Source organism: Staurois parvus, unplaced genomic scaffold (assembly GCF_062004578.1).
Source record: "Staurois parvus isolate SC_StPar_1 unplaced genomic scaffold, SC_StPar_1.0 ptg000436l, whole genome shotgun sequence".
NCBI classification, from domain to species: Eukaryota; Metazoa; Chordata; class Amphibia; order Anura; family Ranidae; genus Staurois; species Staurois parvus.
The window spans coordinates 5115054-5139644 of NW_028318232.1; the positions used below are offsets into that span (position 1 = coordinate 5115054).

At 44.9% G+C, this 24591-nt stretch overlaps 1 protein-coding gene across 2 annotated transcripts in view; it reads right to left on the reverse strand.

Moving 5' to 3' along the window:
* FAM234B (family with sequence similarity 234 member B) overlaps positions 1–24591 on the reverse strand; it is a 160542-nt gene that overhangs the window by 85384 nt on the left and 50567 nt on the right. The window lies entirely within an intron of this gene.

The following is a 24591-nucleotide window of genomic DNA, read 5'->3' on the forward strand; positions in this document are numbered from 1 at the left end:
ATTATAGTATTTGGTGCAGGTATATACACACTTCCCAGTGTAGGGGTTTATACTGTTTAAAGTTACATAGTTAGTCTGGCTGAAAAAAGACAAAAGTCCATCCAGTTCAACCATTTAAAAAAAAACCCAAAAGTTATAATCCTATACCCACAGTTGATCCAGAGGAAGGCAAAAAAAAACCCCAGCAAAGCATGATCCAATTTGCTCCAGCAGGGAAAAAAATCGCTTCCTGATCCCCCAAGAGGCAATATTCCCTGGATCAACTTTACCTATAAATGTTAGTATCCAGTTATATTCTGTGTATCTAAGAAATAATCCAGACCTTTTTTAAAGCAATCCACTGAGCCAGAACCAACTCTTGAGGGAGTCTATTCCACATTTTCACAGCTCTCACTGTGAAGAAACCTTTCCGTGTTTTGAGATTACATTTCTTTTCCTCCAAACGTAAAGAGTGCCCCCTTGTTTGCTGTGATCAGTCAGGGACTACACTTTGCAGAAGAGATTTGGCAGGGAAGTGTATGTTCACTTTTATTTGCAAATATTTGCAACAAAAATTTCTGTTTTTATTGTAAATGATAGTAAGCAATTGGTTTCTGTTTCTGAAGTTCTGTGGAATTTTTTTTGGTATGATGATGCGGAGACTCAAAAAAAGCTGGCCCAAAAATAAAAAACAAATTACCAGAACAACTGGGAATCCTTCCTTTCAGCAGCCTTTAAAGTGGTTCTAAAGGCTGAAGGTTTTTGAATAGAATGCACGAAGGTAAAAAATCTTCTGTGTGCTGCTCCCCTACAGCCCCCCCAATACTCACCTGAGGCCCCTCTCTATCGTGCGATCTGCACAGGAGCCTCGGCTGTCCTAGGTCTCTCTCTGTTCATTGGCTAATCACAGTTAGTGAGCCAATGAGGAGAGCGTGGGGGGAGGGGCCAAGCTGCGGCTCTATGTCTTATTGATGCATGGAGCAGGGCTTGGGAGCAAGCATGCACCAATGCCCCCACAGCAAACAGCTTGCTATTGGGGCCACTGGTCAAGGAGGAGGAGCCAGGAGTTGCGGCGAGAGGGGGGATTGTGGCTGCTCTGTGCAAAACCATTGTACAGAGCAGGCAACTAACATGTTTGTTTGTTTTTTTTTAAAACAAACAAACCTTTAATATCACTTTAAATAGATAATGGCTATTACTACTGAACCGAAATCTGGGCTTTCAGACAATATGGTGGCAATGTGTAAGGCTCCCAAAACAAAAGCTAAGCCAAAACATTGTCAAGCTACACTCTGTAGTAGGTTTTACTGAGAAAACTTAGAAACCCCGAAGGTGAAGTCAGCCTGCCATAATTCCCAACTCTGTTACTGTCCACTTGTTTTGAATTTTTCACCTACATTGTTTGTGTTCCAGCACTTCATGCTGCATTTCCTATAATCTAAAATGAAATAAACCAAAAAGGGAGAGTTGCTACCTTTCATAATGGCTAAACAGGTGTGCAGAAACAGGAACTCAAGTACAGCTATCTCACCAAAGAGTCCCCAAAAACAGATGAGAAATTGACAGATAGTTTAAATGTCCAACAGCCACCGTAAAGTGAAATAACTAGATTTTTTTTGTATTCTTACGTGGCAAATCCATTTTTTGGAGTACATCATGGGACACAGAGCAGGCTAATTATGACTATGTGGGTTATATGCCACCTATAGGTGAATAAACACTGGCCGACCAATCAGAGAGGAGGTCCTCCCCTATATAAACCCTCCTACACAGGAGGTACTTCAGTTTTTGTAGCAAGCAATGAAATCCCAGAAGAAGGGGCAGGACCTCTGTGCCCCATGATGTACTCCAAGAAATGGATTTTACAGGTAAGTATGTAGAAAAAATCCAGCTTTCTGTATTGTACATCACTGGACACAGAGCAGGCTATTCATGACTATGTGGGATGTCCCAAAGCAATAAAGAAATTTGAGGGGAGGGAGACACCATCAATAATCCCTCAGGACCTACTCAGCCATCCGTAAAACACTGCGGCTAAAGGCAGAATCCTCTGAGGCTCTGACATCCACCTGGTAGAACCTTGTGAATGTGTGAACCGAAGACCATGTAGCAGCCTTGCAAACCTGAGCCACCGGCACCTGATTGCAGATTGCCCAAGATACCCCCACACTCCTGGTAGAGTGTGCCTTCACCTGAAAGGTTGGGACCTTACCTTTCAAATAATAGGCTTGAACTATCACTTGGTGTACCCAATGTGAAATAGTCGCCTAGGATGCCGCCTGCCCCTTCCTAGGCCCCTCTGGCAGCACAAACAGATAATCTGACCTCCTGACCTGTGATGTAACCTTCATGTAGACCCTTACAGCGTGTACCACTTCCAAGGTATGCAAGTCTCTTGCTGACTGAGGCCTAGGAAAGAATGAAGGCAGAATGATGTCCTGATTGAAATGAAAACTAGAAACCACCTTTGGTAAAAAAAAGTTTATCATGATGCAAAACCAGAAATGGTTCTCTCCAAGAAAGAGCTGCCAGCTCCGACACCCTTCTTGCAGAAGTGATTGACACTAGAAACAAAACCTTACAAGTCAACAGGAGCAGTGGAATCTCTCTAATAGGCTCAAATGGTGGTTTTTGCAAAACCTTCAAAACCAAGTTCAGGTTTTAAAAGACACAAAAGGCAACCTGACAGGAGAAGCAAAATGCATTACTCCCTGTAAAAAAGTGCGAACCAAAGAGTGAGAAGCAATGGGCTTCTGGCAAAAAACAGCTAATGCTGAAACCTGGCCCTTAATAATACCAACAGCCAATTTCTTCTCCAACTCTGAAGAAACGACAGAATCCTACCAATCACATACTTTCGTGGGTGCCATTTACGGACCTCACACCAGGAAATGTAAGCCTTCTAAGTTCTGTAATAAATGTTCCTAGATACTACCTTTCTAGCACCCAACATGATGGGAATGACAGAATCCGATACTACTCTATCCTTTAGGATCTGGGTTTCAATAGCCATGACGTTAAATTTAGTGACCGTAAAGCTGGGTACAATATAGAACTTTGAGACAGCAAGTTTGGCAAATATGGCAGGGACCATGGCCCGTCTACTGCCATCTGAACTACGTCCACATACCAGGCCCTCCAGGGCCAGGCCGGAGCAATCAGTATCGCCAGAACAGACTCCTTCCAAATCCTGCATAAGAGACGTGGCAGCAGCTGAATCGGAGGAAAGGTATGAATCAGTGAAAACTGGTTCTAAGGAATCACTAGGGCATCTACCCCTGTCGCACGAGGGTCCCTTACCCTGGACACAAAAAGATCAACCTTGTTGTTGAACTTGGATGCCAATAGGACTACATCCTGGCAGCACCATCGTTGGCAGTTTCCCTTGTAATTCTCGGGATGCAAAGCCCATTCCTCTGGAATCAACCGCCGGCGACTGTGATAATCCGCCTGCCAATTTTCCACCCCAGGAATGAACACTGCTGACAAACTTGGAATATATCTTTCTGTCTAGGCCAGAATGTAATTCACCTTCTCCTAAGTCCCTCGACTCTTGGTACTGCCCTGGTGGTTGATGTATGCCACTGCTGTGGCACTGTCAAACTGAATCCTTACATGCCAACCTTGAAGCCTGGATGTCCAATACCTTAGAGCCAGCCTCGCTGCCCGAAGTTCCAGGACATTGTTGGGTAGAACCCTTTCCTGCAGAAGCCACATTCCCTAAACTGTGACCTCCTCCAGGGCAGCCCCCTAACATGAGAGGCTGGCATCGGTGGTTACCAATTTCCACACCACTGGCCAAAAGGATCTCCCTCTCTCCAAACTATGAGTCATCAACCACCAATTCAGGCTATGCAGTACCTCTGGAGACAGAGACATACAGTAATCCAGGCCTGGAACCTTTTTTTCCCCAAACAGTCAGAATGTTCTTTTGCAGCGGTCTGAAGTGTAATTGGGTATAGGGAATAGCTTCGAATGAGGTGAGGACACCTTCTTCCCCACCAACCTCATACAGAGACGAATTGAAGAATATCTCTTGGCTTTTAAACTGCAAACCTGGAGGCAGAAATACGTTTGCCTGAACCGTGTCTAAGATCATCCCCAAATACTCCAGGCTCTGTACTGGCTCTAGAGCCGACTTCTTGAAGTTGAGCACCCAGCCCAGCTGTTCCAGGATCCGCATCATAAGGGCCACATCCTGCTATACACCTGGTACCGATCAACATCTGAGCAACAGATTGTCTAGATAAGCTGTGACCGATACCCCCCGAGTTCTGAGCAGCCCCAACATCTGAGGCCTCTACTCTACTTAGGCAAGCATATTTGGGGGGAGGGGGAAAAGCTACTGGAAGGTTTTTTTTTACCTTACCTTAATGCACAAAATGCATTAAGGCAAAAAAAAAAAAATCTTTTGACTTTCGAACCACTTTTAGTAACCACAATTAGTATGCTGCAATATATGACATTTTTGGTTTGGGTTTAATACAGCTTTAAATGCACTGCATAGCATCTAAAACAAAAAGGAAACTGAATATAATGACCAATGACCTCAACAAAACACAATGTCTCCTATGACGTTTTCATCTAGACACATTTTCATATGTGCATTCAGGTCATAATAGGGATCAGATGTGGGAACTAAACAATAACATGTTCCAGAAAAAAGCCACCAGATATAAAATTTCTGAATTTATAGCTTGCTGTAAACTCTACTGTGGTGATGTATGGGGTTAAACATTAAAAAGTAATTTAAAGTAATATGCAAAAAATATTGTGGGAAAGGATTAGAACCACTGTATGGTTTAAGCGCTTCCTAGGGCAAAGGGAGAGTACTTCATAATAATACTTGAAACAAGGTTGGACAGCTCACATGACTGGGCTGCTAAAATTATTATTATTATTATACAGTATTTATAAAGCGCCAATAGTTCGCTCAGCGCTGTACATTAGAAAGGGGGACAAAACATGTGACAGAACAATAACAATACAATGCAAAACATGAGGGGATCGAGGGCCCTGCTCTTTCAAGCTTACAATCTAAGAGGGAGATGGTGGCACAAGAGGAGAAAGCTGTGGGGGATGGGGTGGTAGGAAGAGTGGAGGAGGTTGGCAAGTTAGCAGGGGGTGAGGTAGGCTTCCCTGAAGAGGTGGGTTTTCAGGGTGCGCCTAAAGGAGAGGAGAGTAGGTGATAATCTGATGGGTTGGGGCAGGGAGTTCCAGAGGATAGGTGACACCCTGGAGAAGTCCTGGAGGCGGGCATGGGAGGAGGAGACCAGGGAATTAGAGAGAAGGAGGTCTTGTGAGGAGCGGAGTGTGCGTGCTGGGTGGTACTTGGATATTAGGTCAGTGATGTAGTTCGGGCAGTATGGTGGACGGCTTTGTACGTCAGTGTTAGGATTTTGAATTTGATCCGTTGCGCAATCGGAAGCCAGTGGAGGGATTGGCAGAGGGGGGTGGTGGAAATGGAGCAGTTGGAAACGTGAATGAGTCTGGCAGCCGTATTCAGGATCGACTGAAGCGGGGATAGCCAGCGGCGAGGCAGGCCAGTAAGGATGGAGTTGCAGTAATCGAGTCGTGATATGATGAGGGAGTGGATGAGCTGTTTAGTGGTTTCTGGGGTTAGGAACGTGCGTATTTTGGCGATGTTGCGGAGGTGGAGTCTGCACGAGCTTGTTAAAGATTGGACTTGGGGCTGGAAGGATAGGTTGGAGTCCAGAATGACACCAAGTACTCTGGCCTGCGGGGCGGGTTTGATGGTGGCGTTGTTGGATGTGATGGAGAAGTCAATGGGGGGTGCTGTGGGGGCTGGGGGGAAGACAAGAAACTCGGTTTTGGAGAGGTTCAGTTTAAGGAAGTGGAGCGACATCCAGTCTGATATGTCGCCCAGTAGGTGTGTGATTCGGGCGGAGACTGAGGTGGTGAGGTGGGGGGTTGAGAGATAGATTTGTGTGTCGTCGGCATATAGGTGGTAGTTGAAGCCGTGAGAGTGTATGAGTTGGCCAAGGGAGGAGGTGTAGATGGAGAAGAGAAGGGACCCGAGGACGGAGCCTTGAGGGACCCCAACAGAGAGGGGGAGTGAGGGGGAGGTGGTAGCATTATAGGTAACGCTGAAAGAGCGTTGTGACAGGTAGGATGAGAGCCAGGAGAGAGCAGAATCTTTGAGGCCAAGGGAGTGTAGTTTTTTGAGGAGGAGGGGGTGGTTGACTGTGTCGAAGGCCGCAGAGAGGTCAAGGAGTAGGAGCACTGAATAGTGGCCATTAGCTTTGGCGGTTAGCAGGTCGTTGGAGAGTTTAAGTAAGGCAGTTTCGGTGGAGTGTAGGGGACGGAAGCCGGACTGTAGGGGATCGAGGAGGTTGTTGTCCTTGAGGTGAGAGCTTAGGCGGGTGTAGACTAGGCGCTCAAGGAGTTTGGATGTAAATGGGAGCAGGGAGATGGGTCTGAGGTTGTTCGGGTCATTGGGGTCCAGGGAGGGCTTTTTAAGTATGGGGGTGATGTGTGCATGTTTCAGAGGGGAGGGGAAAGTTCCGGAGAGGGAGAGATTACAGATGTGGGTGAGGGAGCATAGGATGGAGGGGGAGGGAGGGAGGTTGTAGGAGTTGTGAGGGGATAGGGTCGAGGGGGCAGGTGGTGAGGCGGGCATCAGAGAGGATCTTGGAGACTTCCTCGATGGTAGTAAGGTCAAAGGTGTGGAGTGTTGGGGGGGCTTCAGTATGAGGAATGTAGGGTGGGGTGGAAGTGGAGGTCAGAGCAGTGGTGGGGCTGTGGGAGAGGGGTGATGAGGGGGTAGCTGAGTGAGGGGGAACGGGGTTGGAGGGAGTTTGAGCAGCGACGAACCCTGCGGGTTATGTCGAGGGAGAGGGAGGATGAGGGGGTAGCTGTGTGATAAAGAGGTCCGCTATTTTAGAGGGACAGTTTTGGTAGAAGAGGTGGAAGAGGTTTGTATGTATGTACAGTGTCTTGAAAAAGTACCAGCTTTGCACATCTAGAGAGTAAAATGTTTGCCCATTCTTCTTTGCTAAATAACTCAATCTCTGTCAGATTACATGGAGAGCATTTGTGAACAGCAATTTTCAAGTCTTGCCACAGATTCTCAATTGAATTTAGGTCTGGACTTTGACTGGGCCATTCGAACATATGAATATGGTTTGATCTAAACCATTCCATTTTAGCTCTGGCTGTATGTTTAGGATTGTTGCTGGAAGGTGAACCTCCGCTCCAGTCTCAAGTCTTTTGCAGACTCTAACAGATTTTCTTCTAAGATCGCCCTGTATTTGGCTCCATCCATCTTCCCATCAACTCTGACCAGCTTCCCTGTCCTTGCTGATGAAAAGCATCCAAACAACATGATGCTGCCACCACGTTTCATGGTGGGGATGGTGTGTTCAGGGTGATGTGCAGTGTTATTTTTCTGCCACTCATAGCGTTTTGCTTTTAGGCCAAAAAGTTCAATGTTGGTCTCATCTAACCAGAGCACCTTCTTCTACATGTTTGCTGTGTCCCCCACATGGCTTCTCACAAACTGCAAATGGTACTTCTTATGGCGTTCTTTCAACAATGCCACTCTTCAATGGTACTTCTTATGGCGTTCTTGCCATTCTTCTATAAAGGCCAGATTTGTGGAGTGCACGACTAATAGTGTTTCTGTGGACAGATTCTCCCATCTGAACTGTGGATCTCTGCAGCTCCTACAGAGTTACCATGGGGCTCTTAGCTGCTTCTCTGATAAATGCTCTCCTTGCTCGGCCTGTCAGTTTAGGTGGACAGCCATGTCTTGGTAGGTTTGTAGTTGTGCCATACTCTTTTCCATATTTGGATGATGGATTGAACAGTGCTCTGTGAGATGTTCAAAGCTTGGGATATTTTTTTATAACCTAACCAGGCTTTAAACTTCTCCACACCTTTATCCCTGACCTTTCTGGTGTGTTCGTTGGCCTTCATGATGCTGTTTATTCACTAATGTTCTCTAACAAACCTCTCAGGGCTTCACAGAACAGCTGTATATACAGTGAGGAACAGAAGTATTTGAACACCCTGCGATTTTGCAAGTTCTCCCACTTAGAAATCATGGAGGGGTTTGAAATTCACATTGTAGGTGCATTCCCACTCTGACAGAGAGAATTTAAAAAAAAAATCAGGAAATCACATTGTATGATTTTTAAAGAATTTATTTGTCTTGCACTGCTGAACATAAGTATTTGAACACCTAAGAAACAGCAAGAATTCTGGCTCTCAAAGACCTGTTACTGTGCCTTTAAAAAGTCCACCTCTACTTCACTCATTAATCTAACTTAGTAGCACCTGTCTGAGCTCTTTAAAGACACCTGTCCACCCCACAGTCAGTCAGACGCCAACTACTACCATGGACAAGACCAAAGAGCTGTCAAAAAACACCAGAGACAAAATTGTGGACCTCCACAAGGCTGGAAATGGCTACGGAGCAATTGCCAAGCAGTTTGGTGAAAATAGATCAACTGTTGGAGCAATTGTTAGAAAATGGAAGAGGCTAAAGACGACTGTCAGCCTCCCTCGGACTGGGGCTCCATGCAAGATCTCACCTCGTGGGGTATCACTGATGATAAGAAAGGTGAGGAATCAGCCCAGAACTACAAGGGAGGAGCTGATCAATGAAATGAAGAGAGCTGGGACTACAGTTTCAAAGGTCGCTGTCGGTAGAACACTACGCCGTCGTGGTTTCAAATCATGCATTGCACGGAAGGTTCCCCTGCTCAAGTCATCACATGTCCAGGCCCGTCTGAAGTTTGCCAATGACCATCTGGATGATCCAGAGGAGGCATGGGAGAAAGTCATGTGGTCAGATGAGACCACCAAAGTACAGTTGTGGCCAAAATTATTCAACCCCCAATGCTGTAAAGGGGTTTAGGGACTATAGTGTACATTTGGAATTGTATTCAGAATCAAATCCTACAAGGACGTTGTAACTACCCAAATGCAACTAAAATGACATCAATTGTTTATGTAATACAGTAGTAAATGGTTCTTATGTGGTTTCTTCATTGCCACAATTATTCAACCCCTTAAAGACTACCACTCTGAAGAACAGAGGTTCATACAGGTGCTTTCCATCAGGTATTGAAAACACCTGTGGATGTCACCGAGCAGCAATCAAGCATAATAAGCACCAATTAGGCAGCTTTAAAATGACTGTGATACTCAGCTCCTTCTAGACATTTACTGGTGTGGTTACAAACATGGTGAAGGCAAGAGAATGGTCCAGGAAGACAAGAGAAGAGGTGATTTCTCTTCACAGGAAGGGCAATGGCTATAAGAAGATTGCAAAGATGTTAAACATACCAAGAGACACCTTAGGAAGCATCATTCGCAAATTCAAGGCAAAGGGCACTGTTGAAACGCTACCTGGTCGTGGCAGAAAGAAGATGCTGACTTCGACTGCTGTGCGCTACCTGAAGCGTAGAGTGGAGAGAAGTCCCCGTGTGACTGCTGAGGAACTGAGAAAAGATTTGTCAGATGTGGGTACAGAAGTTTCAGCCCAGACAATAAGACGCACACTGCGTAATGAAGGCCTCCGTGCCAGAACTCCCAGGCGTACCCCCTTGCTGTCTCCAAAGAATAAGAAGAGTCGACTGCAGTATGCCAAAAGCCATGTGGACAAACCACAAAAGTTGTGGGATAGTGTTCTGTGGACTGATGAAACAAAATTAGAACTGTTTGGGCCCATGGATCAACGCTATGTTTGGAGGAGGAAGAACAAGGCCTATGATGAAAAGAACACCTTGCCTACTGTGAAGCATGGTGGAGGGTCAATCATGCTTTGGGGCTGTTTTGCTTCTGCAGGTACAGGGAAGCTTCAGCGTGTGCAAGGTACCATGAATTCTCTTCAGTACCAGGAGATATTGGATGGAAACGTGATGCAGTCCGTCACACACCTGAGGCTTGGGAGACGTTGGACCTTTCAACAGGACAATGATCCCAAGCATACCTCCAAGTCCACTAGAGCATGGTTGCAGAGGAAAGGCTGGAACATTTTGGAGTGGCCATCGCAGTCACCAGACTTAAATCCGATTGAGAACCTCTGGTGGGACTTAAAGAAAGCAGTTGCAGTGCGCAAGCCTAAGAATGTGACTGAACTGGAGGCCTTTGCCCATGAAGAATGGGCGAAGATACCCGTAGATCGCTGCAAGACACTTGTGTCAAGCTATGCTTCACGTTTAAAAGCTGTTATAACTGTAAAAGGATGCTGTACTAAGTACTAAGATTGAATGTCACTTGGGGGTTGAATAAAACTGATAATGCTGTGAGCACAGAAAAGACATTTGTGGTTATTTCATTATAACTGTTATGTTATATTTGTCTGACCTACAAGTGCCTCTTTAATGTAAATGTAAGCAAGATGACTGAATGATCAAAAGCAATGTCAAACTGGCCAAAACACTCAATTTCAGTGGGGGTTGAATAATTTTGGCCACAACTGTAGAACTTTTTGGTCTAAACTTCTTCAACTCACTCGTCGTGTTTGGAGGAAAAAGGGTGAGTTGCATCCCAAGAACACCATCCCTACTGTGAAGCATGGGGGTGGTAACATCATGCTTTAGGGGTGCTTTTCTGCGAAGGGGACAGGATGACTGCATTGTATTAAGGAGAGGATGAATGGGGCCATTTATTGTGAGATTTTGAGCAACAACCTCCTTCCTTCAGTCAGAGCATTGAAGATGGGTCGTGGCTGGGTCTTCCAACATGACAACGACCCGAAGCACACCGCCAGGATAACCAAGGAGTGGCACGTAAGAAGCATATCAAGGTTCTGGAGTGGCCTAGCCAGTCTCCAGACCTAAATCCAATAGAACATCTTTGGAGGGAGCTGAAACTCTGTGTTGCTCAGCGACAGCCCCGAAACCTGACAGATCTAGAGGAGATCTGTGTGGAGGATTGGGTCAAAATCCCTGTTGCAGTGTGTGCAAACCTGGTCAAGAACTACAGGAAACGTTTGACCTCTGTAATTGCAAACAAAGGCTTCTGTACCAAATATTAACACTGATTTTCTCAGGTGTTCGAATACTTATGTTCAGCAGTGCAAGACAAATAAATTCTTTAAAAATCATACAATGTGATTTCCGGATTTTTTTTTAAAATTCTGTCTATCAGAATGGGAATGCACCTACAATGTGAATTTCAGACCCCTCCATGATTTCTAAGTGGGAGCAAAATTGCAGGGTTTTCAAATACTTCTGTTCCTCACTGTATACGAGATTAAATTACACTTAGGTGGGCTCTATTTACTAATTAGGTGACTTCTGAAGGCAATTGGTTCCACTAGATTTTAGTTAGGGGTATCAGACTAAAGGGGGCTGAATACAAATGCATGACACGCTTTTCAGATATTTGTAAAAAATTTTGAAAACCACACAGTGCCACAACTATGTGCCATTTTGTGTTGGTCTATCACATAAAATTTCAATAAAATACATTTATACAATACAGGGGAGAGCGCATGCGCGGGTGGCCGGAGCGGATGCTGTGATTACCGCTCCACACCTTCCAGGCACTTTAGGGAGAACACACGGCGCACCCTGACCCAGTTTCACAGGGCCAACCACCGATCAGTTGGTGGGGGACCTCTGATGCCTACCTGGCCAACTGGAAGATCAGCGGGCTGCTCCTGTATTGCCGCCTTGAAGAAAGGAGGAGGGGACAAGATGGTGGCTCCTCCACCTCAGAGGGGAAACTGCCTCTGCAGCAGCGGGTCCAGCTTTCCCCATCCAGCCCTGGATCTCGAAGTGACGGCTCCCAGGAGTGTTTTCTCTGCTCCCTCTGGGTCCATATTCAGCCCTGCCAGGTCTCCCCCTCAGGCTGTGGCCCTGTCACCAGGCCATGAATCACATGCTTCCTCCCTACTTGATAGGGAAATGGCGGAGATATTCAATAGTCAGCTCAGTGGCCAAGATTCTGCTCCTGATGGTCCAATTCTATCCCCTGCTCCTCTGGATGTGCCCCAGCACTACTCAGGGGATTCTGTCCTCGTTGCTCATTTTGCTGACTTGCTGCAGAGAGAATTAGAAAAAGCTACCTCTAAATTAACCTCTGACCTTAGGCAGGATTTTAGGGAGATTGGAAATTGCCTGGAGAATATTGAACATATAGTTGATGATGCCATTCACAGTGTCACAGAATTCTACAAGGATTGCGGACTTACAAGATCACCTTGAAGAATCTTATACAAAGATAGATGACCTTCAGAATCGCGCTCGATGGTGAATTTTAGAATTAGAGGCCTACCTGAATTGGTTAAAGATATTGCTAATTTTGCCCATTCCCTCATATTGTTAGCGATTCTGGATACTGACGAAATTCACACAGAGATTGACCGCATCCATAGAGCTCTGACTCCCTTAAAGCCTGATGGACCCCCTCGAGATGTGATCATCAAATCTCACTTCTTCAGAATTAAGGAAGCAGTGATGCGCTAAGACAGAGAACATCCAGACTTGGAAATCGATGGATATAAAATTCTAGTATTTTCAGACATTTCGCAGGCTATGATCCAAAAACGGAGGGCATTACTTTCACCTTTGATTCAGAGAGACATCCGCTATAGATGGAACTATCCATTCCGCCTACAGTTTATCTACAATGGCAAATCCAACATGTTCTCTACGTTTTCTGAAGGGGAGAAAATCTTGCTGAATTTGGGCTTTATTTCCCTTAGCCCTTCATCACGGGATCCTCCCAGGGCTGATGACCCTCCTCTTCCACTCTCGCCTATATGGTCTCTATCTCCCAGGAAAAAGAAATATGCTGCTTCATGCTCCAAATCCTGAGGACCTTGCCAGTTGCCACACGATCTTCTAGTTGGCAAGGACCTCTCCGTAGTCCTGTCTGGGGACATTGGCCTCCGCCTTTATGTTTGTTTTTGTATTATTGGTATTTGAATTATGCACTTTAGCCATATTGGTTTCTAACTGTTCTGGATTGGTCCTTTTTTGTGCCAGATATTCTAGCTTTTGGCGTCAGGAAATTTTCTGATGATCTTGCTTTTTTCATAGACCCCCATGGTGCTGTGAAGAGTCTATGCACTCTTTCTAATCGAAAGACTCCCCATTGCTTTGCTTTGGTGGAGACTCTTCCGTTCCTTGACTTTTGTCTGAGATACTTGAATTTCTGTTGTTTTATGTTGTATATTGCTCATTAGCTATTTAGATGGATGCTAGCCTATTTTTGGGCTCGGTATCTTTTGTTTCTTCTCTGTTTTTTTCTTCTTTTCTCATGATTTCTATGTGAGGGTCACTCCGAGCTCTTCTATTTGGATCAGAATTCTTGATATCCATATTTGTGGATATATGGGTCACGTCAGCATTGCTCTGCTTTTGTTTTCATATCGACACTAAGACCTACTGATAGTGTGGTTCGTCTTCTTTCTCATAATGTGCAAGGCCTGGGATCCCCCTCTAAACGTCTCAAGGTGTTCACTCATTATAAATCCTTAGGAGCTGATCTAGTGGCGTTGCAGGATACCCATATTGCTTCCTCTTTTACACCTAGATATATCCATAGGGATTTCCCGGTATGTTTTTCCGCTAACACATGCAAAAAAAAACCGAGGGGTAGAGCTCTGTCTATCGCGATGGTTATCTTTTACCGAATCTAAAGTGATACGGGACAAAGAAGGGCGATATTTACTAGTTAAAGGCCATCTGGTGGGTAATTTGGTGACTTTTCTGATTTATTATGCCCCCAACGTGAATCAATTAGCATTTTTCCGATCCTTGTTTCAAACTTTATCCCTGGAATGGGAAGGAGATATACTCGCATCTGGCCTTGGATCACACGCTTGATAAATCACATACTACTAAACTTAGAGCCCCTAAGTCGTGCATTTTCACAACTTTTGTATCGTTATAACTTGATAGACGTGTGGAGGGAGGCCAACCCTACCTCTAGAGACTACTCCCATTTTTATAGCGCTCATAATCAATACTCACGTATTGACCACATTTTTATCCCTACGGAGATGTTGTCTAAATTGATTTTGGCTAAAATTGTGGTAACACTGCTGTCGGACCATGATCCGGTGATGTTAACGCTTTCTAATTTAACTGTCAGCTTGGCTAAGCCACTTTGGCGATTAAATGAGTCCCTTCTTAGCAATGAGTCGATTTGCCTCAATGTCATAGAACACCTGAAATCTTATTTTACTATTAATAAAGCGGAAGACTGCTATTAACCGGGCAGCTCATAAAGCCTCTGTCAGAGTTTTTTTTAATCCAATTATCCTTTATTCTCTAGCAATCTTGTGAAGAGTTCATTTTTGCCAAAACTAGGGAATATGAAGCTTTGCTAGCTCAACATAAGAGTAGCCCATCCCCGGATCTGTTCCTCAAGGTGGAACACGCTCGACTAGAACTTAACCTTTACCTCACCATGAAAGCGGAAAAAAACAGCTACGATGGCTGACTCATACATTTTTCACGTGGCGGGACAAACCTGGTTTTCTTTTGGTGTGTAAGCTTTCTTTCAAACACACCTATTCGGCTCTTCCTAAACTTTGGCTTTCGGGAGGTCAAATTTCACAGGATCCTCAGAAAATCCTTCAGGAATTTAATACTTTTTATACCACTTTATATAGCCAACCCTGGCCCGTTGAGCCCTCTTTGCTTCAAGATTTTTTGGGACCTTTGCGGCTTCCAATTATTGCCAAAGTTCACAGAGAAGTCATGGAACAGCCTATAACTAGCGAGGAATTAGGCAGGGTTCTCAAAATGTTGACATCACATAAATCCCCTGGCCCCGACGAATTACCGAATATTTACTATAAAACTTTCTCTGAACAGCTTCTCCCCCATATGGCTCTTTACTTCAATTCCTTGAGAGAGACCAGTGTGATTCCTTTGGACAAAAATAAGGCTTATATTAGTGTTATCCCTAAGCCCAACAAGGACACCACAGATATTCTTAACTATAGACCTATCTCGCTTATTAACTGCGACCTGAAAATCCTGACTAAACTTCTGGCCTTGTGCCTTAATTCTTTATTAGCACAATATATTCAGAAAGATCAATCGGGTTTTATACAGTTTGACTGATGTGAACGAAGGAAAGGAGGGGTGGGAGACATAAGACCTCACAGATGAACCACAGTTTTACCCCCCCCCCCCAACTGCGACCTTCTTTAGCTGCAGAGGTCGGAGGTGTACACATGGTGCAGCTGTGATGATTTGCTTCACAGCAGTGGCTGGAGTTATACCCTCTTTAACCACATAAGGACCACCCACAGTACATTTACTGCTGCAGGGAGGCCCCTGTGCACAAAATCATGTCTATATACGTGATCTGCGCTCCTCCCGTGGTTTTCGCGGGCTGGAAGGGCATGCGCGCGCCCTCGCTGATCGCCGGGTGCCCCAATTTGATCCCCGAGGGATCAATCATCAGATTTAGGCCAGTGATGTCCGGCCCAAGTCGGGTTATCGATCCCTGTCCTATCCTGTCCTGTGTTGACTGTTACACAGGACAGGAAATTATCAAATCTTCTCTCTGAGAAGAATCAACATAAACTGTGAGTAAAAGCACTACACAATTACAGTTAGAACACTCTAGGATACATTTAACCCCTTGATCGCCCCCCTGGTTAACCCCTTCACTGCCCTGTAACCAGTGTCATTAGTACAGTGTACAAGTCTTTTTGCTGATCACTGTACTAGTGTCGCTGGCGACTTCAAATAGTGTTAGCGTCAGTTAGCGCCCCTCCCAGATAGCGTCAGATTGTCCGTTAGTACACCAGTAATCTCATTTAACCCCTTGATTGCCAGGAACATGCCCACATACACAATAAACCTCCATTGCATGTCCGCTCAATTGTCAGTTAAATTAGCGCAGCCCTGTATAGCAAAAATGGCGTAAACTGCAGTATCTATACCAGAGTTTGTAGACGCTATAACTTTCACACAAAGCAATCAATATACACTTACTGTGATTTTTTTTGCCAACGACATGTAGCAGAATACATTTTGGCCTAAATTTATAACTAACTTTGAGTTTACTATATATTTTTTATACCCAAATGTAAAAAATATTGTGTTTTTCAAAATTTTCAGTATTTTTTGTTTATAGCGCAAAAAATAAAAAGTGCACAGGTGATCAAATACCACTGAAAGAAAGCTCTATTTGTGTGAAAAAGAGGACATAAATTTCATTTATGTACAGCATTTCATGACCGCGCAGTTGTCAGTTAAACTAGTGCAGCTCTGTATAGCAAAAAATGGCGTAAATTGCAGTATCTATACCATAGTTTGTAGATGCTATAACTTTCACGCAAATCAATCAATATACACTTATTGGGATTTTTTTCTACCAAAAACATGTAGCAGAATACATTTTGGCCTAAATTTATGACTAACTTTAAGCGCACAGGTGATCAAATACCACCAAAATAAAGTTCTATTTGTGTGAAAAAAAAGGACGTAAATTTTGTTTGGGTACAGCATTGCATGACTGCGCAATTACCAGTTGAAATAGTGCAGCGCCGTATAGCAAAAAAAGCCTGGTCATTAAGGGGGGTAAATCCTCAGGATGGCAAGTGGTTAAACCTGCTGATTGTGACTCATTCAAATGAAGGACACTTTTCTTATAGTGGCTAAGAGGGATGGAAGGCACATGGAGCAAGAATTGCAGAGGGGAGTCAGGAACATCGATATCGAGAATCGTTTTAATTTGGGCTCTGATATCTTTTCAAAAGGGGCACAGCTTGGGGCACTCCCACCAAGTATGGAGTTAGGTACCATGACCACCACAGTCTCACCAGCAGAGGTCAGATAAAGTGGGGTAAATCTTGGCAAGTTTGGAGGGGACTCGATAACATCGAGTGAGCAGTTTAAACCCATTTTCTTGCATTTTTGTATCAACCGAGCTGGTATGAGTCAAGTGGTATAGGTGATCAAGTTGTGTGCCAGAGAAGTGGTGCTGCAGATCTCTCTCCCACTCTTGTATAAACAATGGTTTCCCAACTGGGTCATCTGACTGGAGCAGCCTGTACAGTATTGACAGGGAGTGACGGACTGGGGTGCTCCCAATGCAGAGTTTCTCAAACTCCGTCATGGAGGAAGGAGGGAGAATTTTGAGGGACTGGCTATAAACAAAGTTGTGAAGCTGTCTGTAGCACCAGCTATCCATAGGGAAACTCCCATAAAAGGTCCCTTATGGGGAGAGAGGGGAGACCAGAGGCGACAACTGGCCATGCCTATTCAGCATATCCCAAAGAGTCAGGGCATGGGCGGCGGTGGGAGAGGCAAAAGTAGCCAGCCCTCTGAACAAGTTACGACTGGCCAAGCACTTCTCCAGAGGAACCCAAAATTTATCCTTAACTTGGTGGTGCCACTCCATAATCCTCTGTAATACCATGGCCACGTAGTAGCGGTGAATGGCAGGGATTCCCAGACCACCCATTCGCTTAGGATACTTCAAAATGTGGAATTCCACATTTATTATAGTTTTTTTTAAATTCAGAGAGTTGATGAAACTCCTGTAGTTCAGCCATGGTGTTGGGGAGAGACATCAAGGGATCAGTCACATAGAACAATACATCATTTGCATATGCAGGGAGTTGATGCTCCACAGAGCCAGTACGAACTCCCTAAGGTTTTCAAGCAGAATCTGTTAAGTAGAGGTTCAAGGGCAAGAGATAAACCCCATCTGGTCAGGACCGGTTTCAGGCGGTTTGCCAAAATCCTGGTCAGAATCTTAATGTCAGTGTTCAGGAGGGAAATAGGAAATTGTTGTTCGGGAGGGTATGATATTTTCCTTCGGGAGAACAGAAAACATAGGCCAACATGGCTTCCCTGGGTGTGCTGGTGCCTGTGGCCAAAGCATTGAAGTAAGAGCACATGGGGGTGGAAAGCAGAGACAGAAATTTACCATAGTAGGCATTGTTATAGCCATCTGGTCCCGGGATCTTACCCTCAGGGAGTTCCTTAACTACTGCTATAAATTTAGCTGGCATAATGAGTGCATCAATCTTACAGGAAACTTGCGGGGTGGGTTTTGGGAAATGTGCTTCCTCCAAATATTGGAGGATGCGAATCAACTTCTGTGGGGTGATAGTCCTAGGGAGCGTATCTGGCAGATTGTAAAGCTGTGTATAGTAGCCCTGGAATGCATCCACGATTTTGGAGGGATGCAGGACCATGGCGCCTGAAGTAGATTGTAGCCTGTGCACATGCAAGGAAGTTTGTGGATGTTGGAGGGCTCTAGCCAGCAATCTCCCAACATGTGGAACACATGACGCAGGCGAGCTCGGATGCTTGCCTCTAGAAGTTTAGAGTTCCTCACGAAGGGATTGGAATTCAAGCAGGACATCGGAAGCAGTATGACGTTTGTGCCTCAATTCCGCCTGGCAGATCTTAGTAATAAGAGACTGAAGCTTGCCGTTGTATTCTGCCTGCAGATGAGCACCCTGAGAAATAAGTTCGCCCCTAACGACCCTCCCATATGGAGCCAGCTCCCACATCCCCTGCTGTGTTTGTGGAAATGATGCAAAATAGTGTCTGAGACCCGTTGAAAAAGCGCCAGGTCCATTGTTTAGCCTCTGGGGACAGGGACAAGGAAGCCAATGGATGCACCGGAGAGGGATTTAGAAAGATTTGGTCCATTAACAGGTCAATGCAAGTATACACATTATGGGTGGCCGAGTAATAGCTAAAATCTTTGGTAGTGGGGTGTAAGGCTCTCCAGAAGTCTTATCAGATGATGGGTATGTAGGGTTTTCTGGAAATGCCGTAGGAAGGCAAAGGAGTGGGAGGAACAGCCTGAAGATGTATCCAGACAAAGGTCGGGGCACACATTGAAGTCTCCCCCTACTATCAGTTGGCCCTCCCAAAACCAAAAGGAAGAAAGAGAATCCAACATGGAATCCAAGAAGGTTAGTTGATGGGTATTCAGGCTGTAAAAGTAAACTTGCGATCATAAATGGTGCCTTTAAGAAACACAAACCTACCATTGGGATGGCCACAATTGGCCACAACTCACCACGCTTACAGGGAGAGCTTAGGCCATGAAAATTGTACGAAACTACCTTTAACAAGGCCATGGCAAAGAAGGATATGGATGTCGGAGGCGATCCAGTGCAACGTGAGAGAGAGACCTGCAGCAAATTATGGCACCTCTTATAGAGCAATGGGAAGCCAGGAAACAACATTAACATGGTAAAACCAGGTAACAGACAAAACATGATTAAACATTATTGCCCAATGTGGCCATTATATACAACTAGTACAAGCTCTCTGAGGGTCCTCCCTGGGCTGAGGCCATGGATTGGGGACCATCAGGGGGCCAGAGAACCCAGTCGGGATCAATGACTCCAGGGAATCAGCCTATTGGCAGGAAAGTAGAGAGGCACAAGGCATGAGCCATGGAGCACACCCTCTTAGGCACGGGGGGGGGGGGGTAGAGGAAGGAAGGAAGAGGTAAGGGGAAGGAGGGGGAAAATGATAGGGGGGGGACAGAGAGAAAAGGGGTGGGAGAGGGATAAAAGGGGGGAGTGGGGAGAGGAATAAAGAGGGGGTCTGGAGGGATAAAAAGGGGGGGCAAAGGCTGTGGGGGACAAGAATGAGAGAGGGGAAGGAGGGGAGGGAAAAAGGGGGGAAGGAGGGGGGAAGTTGACCGTGAGGAGCCAACTAGTAGCAACAAGAGTGTTAAGTGCACGACAGTCAATGGGACCATAAGAAAGTTCACCATCCAGTCAGCTGGAGGAGTTAGCAGGGAAGAGGGGGGCACCAGTCAGGTAGAGGAAGAAGCCGGCCAAGTGGCCCTGGAGATGAAGAGCGTTGGGAGGCCTGATGGGAAGATCAAGGTCCAAGTCGATTCGTCCCTCGCCGGTGGGCTGGTTGGCATGGATTCGGATGGATATGGCCATGGAGGAATGCCAGTCGGGGATGTCCACAGGAGGCAAATTGAATAGAATCAAAAAATGAGGCAGGTCATCTTTATCCCGCAGGGTGAAATGTTTACCATCCTTGTGAACGGAGAGGCTGAAGGGGAATCCCCAGCGATCGGTGAGCTCAGCGTTTCAATGCCCACCTTTGCATAAGAGTGAAGCGGGAAATGTCCAGGTACAGTGACAATTTAGCTCTGTCAAAGTCCACATAGGGAATCCCTCGTACATGAAACATAATACGTTCCTTATTTGTGCAATTTGCAGATAATGTCTCTAGGCTTGTCCAGGTCATCCAATGGCGGTCTGAGCACCCTGTGGGCGCAGTGAATCTCAATGTGCGGCAGGGCGTAGCGACCTAGGATTTACTTGAAGAGGCCTTGCAGGGTTGGAACTATGTCTCTAGATGAGGTTGCTTCCGGCAGGCCTCTGATGCAGATATTAGCCCTGAGGCTCCTATATTCATAGTCGTCCAGTTGATCAAGTAGGGAGTAAATCCGTTTGTCTTGTGTTGAGCATTTCTCTTTGAGGGCCTGGAGAGCAGGCAGCATTTCCTCCACCTGGGTCTCTAGTGATTCAACTCTAATGATGGGCTCACATGTTGAGCCTACAGGTCGTAGTATAAAGGCTGATTTATTCCCCTATGTCTATGTATTCATTTACCTAGCCAGTCCCTATTCACTAAAAGGGACAGGCAATTCTTACTCTGGGTCAAACAGCATTCAGTCCATGCTTCACAATTTCTCTGTGTTGCATCACAAATGTGAGAGTGCAAATGTGAAATATTTTCCCTTCACTGCTCTACATGTTTGTGGCTGTGTAAGATCTAATTACTGTTTAGCTGTCACCTGCAGAACAATAGACTTATGCAGACCATAGACGGTTCGTTTATCGGCCGATTTTTCGTCCAAAAGAATAATCGGCCGATTTTTGCACTGTTAGTGGGGCAATGGCATCGGCCGATTTTCGCAGTTCCTCCTCATTTAGTTTATCGGTCATGCTGGAAAATTCGTGAAAAACTGCCGATTTTCACAATCATTGGTGGCAACATCTGTTTACAGAACGAACGATGTTTCGTTTTTGGACAAAAAAATCGGCCGATAAACGAATCATCTATGGCCTGCATTAGAGAGTCAGGGATTGTGGGATATATAGTTTCTTCACAGAAAGTGTCAGTTTAGTACAGACAGAGGTTATGCATCAGTCTGTGCAGTGCCATGCACCATGGCTCTCATATGAACACATACAGACAAGGCTGCATTTAGAAATCACGGGGCCCGTACAGCCTACCTGACAGGGCCCCCCTTCCCCCACCAGGGAAAAATGCACTAAAATCATTAGAAACTTACAAATTTCCTGGTAAATCTAAAAGGTATCATAACATAGGCTGCCTATACTCAGCTTCAGACATATAAACAAACTGCTTATTCACACTTTACAGGCCAGAGCACCCATGTATATGAGCCCCAAGACCTCATTTACACACAGAACTTTATTTATTACCTCAGTAAAACGGTATTGAGGTAATAATTAAAGTTCTGTGTGTAAATGAGGTCTTGGGGCTCATTTACATGGGTGCTGTGGCCTGTATAGTGTGAATCAGCAGATTGTTTATATGGCTGAAGCGGAGTGCAGGCAGCCTATGTTATGGTATGGGGATGCAGAAGCTGTATGAACACAGCCACAGGTCTGAATTTGAAAGGCATGTGGATGTAGGTGTACAGCCCTGAACACAGACAGTGGACATTCTGAGCTCACCTACAGCTGCACAAACAAATTAAAACCTGCAGCTGTGTTTGTACAGATGCTGCGTCCCTACAGAGTTACAAACAGCTCCAGCTGCATGAACAAACTGCTCATTCATGAGGTACGCAACAGAGCACTTGTATAAATGAGCCCTTAATTTGTTTTTTATTTATTTTATTTTTTTTTTAAACACGGGCATTTGAGCTATAGGAATGAGCGGGAGCTTTCAGAACCTGGACAGGGAGGGTGATCTGTGTGGCAAGGGGGGCAAATACTGGTACCTGTTCCCTTGTAGCTCCCCCTGCAGCATCCTAAAACTGGCAGGGATGAGAGGACTAGAAGCTGTCTATGCTGCAGGGGGAACCACAGGGTGATCAGTTTCAGAGATTGATAAGGTAAGGGATCATGACTGATCTGGAGTTGTGGATACAATTGAACTAGCGGTGAGACTTCATTATGTCTTGTTTACATGGGATATAGAAAAGCGTACACTCATGGAGGGCTGTGTTCATCAGCAACGGTAAGCACAGGTGTTTTGTGCAACTCTTTGCAGACAGTTCCATTGATGTCAAATAGAACACAGTGGCTGCACGCACTCAGATGTTGCTCCCAATCTGATATCCATGCAGGGGTGAGTACACCACCCCAGATGTACCTTGGGTACATTCAGGGCTATGCACCCACACTTGTACTTGCGCAGATGTCACATTGGAAGCAGCATCTGAGTGTGTGCAGCCACTGTTCCATTTTACATCAAACTGTCTGCATGGGGATGTACGAAACATCTGTGCTTACCATTACAGGTGAACACAGCCCTCCATGAAACCTTAGGAATCTAATTATGCTAGATCTGACCTGTAGGTGATATAAAATGGAACAAATTAACCAGATTGGTTAGTAAACTGTTAAACAGGAGTTAAACAGTGATACATGGATTTGAAGAGGGAATGGGTGGGTGACAGCATAGGGGTCAGAAAAAGCAAAGTAGAAAAGTTGCATTGGATAGACAAGGAAAAGTTTGTAGCAAGGAGGGTGATCTGAAGGCAACCAGCCTGGGGGAGAGGAGTGGGAAACCCAGCTACATAAAGAATACTAAGCCAGGCTGGGAGAAGATAAAAGGTGGCCACAGAAGGGAATGTAGCTGATCAGCTGTTACTATGTCAGGAGACAAAAGGATGTGGGAGACACCAGAGAAGAATATATGGCCTGGATAGTTGGATCAGAGGGATAAACAGTGAGACAGGATAGATGGGACTCGAAGAACAGGAGTGAAGGAACGCAGGAAGACTGACCGGGGCACAATCAACATGACTGAAAGAGGAGAAAGATTGGACCGTGATTGCCAGGGGTGGGAAAGATTTATGAAAGAGAGAATGAGTAGGTCAAGAATGACAGGAGGAGAGAGCCACATGTCAGCTGCCCGGACCCCCTGTTGGGGGGGGGGCATCATAATTGACGCCCGGGCCCCCTACAGGAGGACCAGAGCTACCCCCTTAACAGCGGCCCTGCATAGAGAAACTGCTGACAAAAGAATGTGCGTAAGAAGCAACAAATGATACTATAAATCTACAGAATCAATTAATATCTTATGCAAGTGAAGAACATAAGGTGCAGGTAGAAAGGTTTATGTTACTGTTAACCATTTCACTGCCAATGATGTTTTTAAACACGTTTAAAAAATTATTTTAGTCCTGAATATTAGTTAAACCCCCAAATATTATAGATTTTTTGAACGCAGAACAAAATTTCAATAAAAAAAAAATTTTATGTTAATTTTAGGACACAACAATGCAATACATTACCCATTTTTTTGGTAAAATATAAACAAAATGAGGTTGTGGTTCTCTTGTAGACATACCAGGGTGGGAGGGAGGCCAATGGAGAGCATTCCATCACTTCCCTCAGGAGTGAGCAGGTATGGCCCTGGGCATCCACGCTGCCAGTAATGTCCCACATTTCAGCTGTCCCAATGGTGGGGGTAACATATAAAGGGCCTGCCTAAGTTTTCCATTTTGTGGGAGCCAGTGGAGGTGCAGGGAGGCATACCATTCAGTGAATTTCCTTACTGACCAGCCCTTTATAGTTTCACTTGTTACAATTTTGGTGATTATTTACCCATTACATTATCAGCTTTTTGTCATTACACCGCCTGTGTACCCCATTAGGGAATTCTTCACCAGAACATCATCTTACAGGTGAGTGTCATCTAAATAATTTGGGAATTATACTTATGTTATGATTTTTTTTGCCAGCCTATCATTAAATATGTGGTTTGTATACTCATTCTAAAGTTATACTAGGTCTGGGCATGACCACATATAATACATACAGTATGGGCTTATGATAGTATTATGTTATATATTATTTTATTTTTTGCATGCGTATCTGCAAACTTATTTGTTCCAAATGCAACACATAGTATGAATATAGCCGCTGTTGTTGATCACCTTTGTTCTGGATTGTTAGATTTTCTGTGGGCAGCCTCACTTCTTTACTCCACTCCATTGTTGAATACTATCTCTCTTTATTTAAAACAAGTAGGCCATAACCTGAGATTTCTGGAACAGAAATATTCTATTCTTGATCTACATATTGTGATGATATCTGCAGTGGGGAAAATATTTTTTTCTGAAAGATATTTGTATTGGTTTTTTAACACAGGAGATACAAAACCCAGGACCAAGGTCCAACAAGTAAACACTGAACAAACAAAACAGCTCACAATGCCATACATTTCCCCCATATTTAAACATACAACAAACTGAATGAATGCACTCCAAGGAAGAGAGAACTATACATAACTAAACACAGGTGGAGAAATCCCACTCAAGATAATGGATCTATAGAGGACAAAATAAGGGGACTGGAACGCCATCTGTCCCATATTTTGTGGAATACTTTGGACGTTTTCCTGGGCTCGAAAGTAAGTTTATACAAGGGGAGGGAATCATTAATAAGTTTAAGCCAAGAAG